Consider the following 3423-nt stretch of genomic DNA (forward strand, 5'->3'; position numbering starts at 1 on the left):
AAGAGGACTTTTTGAGTAGGAAAGAGAGACCAAAAGTGACAAAGACTAGAAAGGAATAGAGAAAATCCTCAGAAACACCAACTTTACAGGTAATACAATGGCACTAAATTCATATATGTCAATAATTACTCTGAATGTAAATGAACTAAATGCTCTAATTAAAAGACATAGGGTGTTGGAATGGATTAAAAGAAAAAAAAAAAAAAACAAGCTTTGCTCAGTGGCAGTATCGTAGCCAATGAGGTTTATCCAAGGCACAATTATTGCTAATTGAAAAAAAAAAAAAAGACTCATCTATATGCTGCCTACAAGAAATTCATTTTAGACCTAAAGACACCTGCAGATTGAAAGTGAGGGGACAGAGAACTATTTACCATGCTAATGGACATCAAAAGAAATCTAGAGTAGCAATGCTTATATCAGACAAACTAGATTTTAAACCAAAGACTGTAACAAGAGATGAAGATGGGCAATATATCATAATAAAGGGTACTATCTAACAAGAAGATAAACAATTGTAAGTATTTATGCCCCCAACATGGGGGCAGCCAGATACATACAACAATTAATAACAAACATAAAGGAACTCTTTGATAATAATACAATAATAGAAGGAAATTTAAAATTTTAATAACACAAAAATAGAAGGAAAATTTAACACTTAACATCACTGGACAAATCACCTCAGCAGAAAATCAACAAGGAAACAATGACTTTGAATGACACACTGGACCAGATGGACTGAACAGATATAGTCAGAACAATTCATCCTAAAGCAGCAAAATACACATTCTTTTCAAGTACACACGAGACATTCTCCACAATAGATCACATACTAGGTCACAAATCAGACTTCAACAAGTGCAAAACGATTTAGATCAGACCACTCATATTTTCTGACCACAACACTATGAAATTTCAAGTCAGCCACAAGAAAATATTTGGAAAGACCAAAAATACATGAAGGTTAAATAACATGCTACTAAAAATGAATGGGTCAACTAGGAAATCAAAGAAGAAATAAGAAAAAAATACTTGAGAACAAATGAAGATGAAAACACAATGGTTACAAAACCTTTGGGATACAACAAAAGAGGTCATAATAGGGAAGTATATAGTAATACAGGTCTACCTCAAGAAGAAAGAAAAGTCTCTTGGGTCTCCTGGGTGGTTCAGTCAGTTAAGCGGCTGCCTTCGGCTCAGGTCATGATCCCAGCATCCTGGATCAAGCCCTGCATTGGGCTCCCTGCTCAGTGGGGAGCCTGCTTCTCCCTCTCCCAACCTTTGCCTGCTGCTTCCCCTGCTTGTGCTCTCTCTCTTTCTCTCTGTCAAATAAATAAAATCTTTAAAAAAAAGGAAGCAAGAAAAGTCTCAAATATACAACCTAACCTTACATCTTAATGAGCTAGAAAAAGAACAACAGAGCCTAAAGCCAGCAGAAGGGAAATGATAAATATTAGAACAGAAATAAATGATACGGAAATTGAAAAAAATAAAAACAGATCAATGAAACTAGGAGCTGGTTCTTTGAAAAAAAAAAAAAATAACAAAGTTGATAAACCCCTATCCAGACTTAACAAAATGAAAAGAGAAAAGACCCAAAAAATAAAATCACAAATGAGAAAGGAGAAATAGCAATCAACACCACAGAAATGCAGTTATAAGAGAATATTAAGAAAAATTATATGCCAACAAATTGGACAAACTGGAATAAATGAATAAATTCCTAGAAACATAAACTACCAAAACTGAAACAGGAAGAAATAGAAAACTTGAACAGACTGACAACCAACAAAGAAATTGAATCAGTAATAAAAATCTCCCAACAAAAAAAAGTCCAGGGCCAGATTGCTTCCCAGGGGAATCCTATCAAATATTTAAAGAAGAGTTAATATCTATTATGCCAAAAAATCATGCCAAAAAATAGAAATGGAAGGAAAACTTCCAAATTCATTCTATGAGGCCAGCATTACCTCGATTCCAAAGCCAGACAAATGCTCCACTAAAAAAGAGAACTACAGGCCAATATCCATGATGAAGGATGCAAAACTACTCAGCAAAATATTAACAAGTCAAATCCAATAGTACATTAAAAGAATCATTCACCAATATCAAGTGGGATTTATTTCTGAGCTGCAAGGGTGGTTCAATATTTACAAATCAATAAACATCATACACAACATTAATAAAAGAAAGGATAAGAATCATATGATCCTCTCAGTAGATGCAGAAAAAGTATTTGGCTAAGTACAGCATCTATTTATGATAAAAACCTTCAAAGTAGGGATCGAGAAAAATTACCTCAACATCATAAAGGCCATATATGAAAGACCACCAGCTAATATCATCCTCAATGGGGACAAACTGAGAGCTTTTCCTCTATGGTCAGAAACAAGACAAGGAAGTCCACTCTCACCACTGGTATTTAACAGTTTGGAAGTCCTAGCCTCAGCAATCAGAAAACATAAAGAAATAAAAGGCATCCAACCTGGCAAGGAAGAAGTCAAACTTTCACTCTTCACAGATGACATGACAGTCTATATAGGAAACCCAAAAGACTCCACAAAAAATTTGCTAGAACTGATACACAAATTCAGAGGAGTCTCAGGATACAAAATCAACGTAGAAACCTGTTACATTTCTATACACAAATAATGAAGCAGCAGAAAGATAAATGAAGCAATCAATCCCATTTACAATTGCATCAAAAACAGTAAGATTCCTAAGAATAAATCTAATCAAAGAAGGAAAAGATCTGTACTCTGAAAACTATAGAAAACTTAAGAAAGAAATTGAAGAGGACACAAAGAAATGGAAAAGCTTTCCATGCTCACTGATTGGAAGAACAAATATTGTTAAAATGTTTTTCATACCCAAAGTAATCTACACATTTAATGCAATTCTTAGCAAATGACACTACCACTTTTCACAGAGCTAGAACAAACAATTCTAAAATTTGTGTGGAACCAGAAAAGACCCTGAATAAACAAAGTAAGGTTGAAAAAGAAAACCAAGGCTGGTGGCATCACAATTCCAGACTCCAAGCTGTATTACAAAGCTGTAATCAAGACAGTATGATACTGGCACAAAAACAGACACATTGATCAAAGGAACAGAATAGAGAACCCAGAAATGGACCTCCAACTTTATGAGCAACTAATCTTCTACAAAGCAGGAAAGAATATCCCATGGGAAAAAGACAGTCTCTTCAACAAATGGTGCTGGGAAAACTGGAGAGCCACATGCAGAATAATGAAACTGAACCACTTTCTTACACCATACACAAAAATAAATTCAAAATGGATGAAAGACCTAAATGTGAGATGAAACCATCAAAATCCTAGAGGGGGACACAGGTAATAACCTCTTAGACATTGGCCATAGCAAATTTTTACTAGATATGTCTCCCAAGGCAAGGGAAAA

The 3423-nt window shown here is 34.7% G+C and overlaps 1 pseudogene; it reads left to right on the top strand.

Moving 5' to 3' along the window:
• Positions 1-209: 209 nt before the first annotated feature.
• LOC113926015 lies at positions 210-332 on the top strand (annotated as a pseudogene).
• Positions 333-3423: the final 3091 nt, after the last annotated feature.

This window comes from Zalophus californianus, chromosome 2 (genome assembly GCF_009762305.2).
Source record: "Zalophus californianus isolate mZalCal1 chromosome 2, mZalCal1.pri.v2, whole genome shotgun sequence".
NCBI lineage: Eukaryota > Metazoa > Chordata > Mammalia > Carnivora > Otariidae > Zalophus > Zalophus californianus.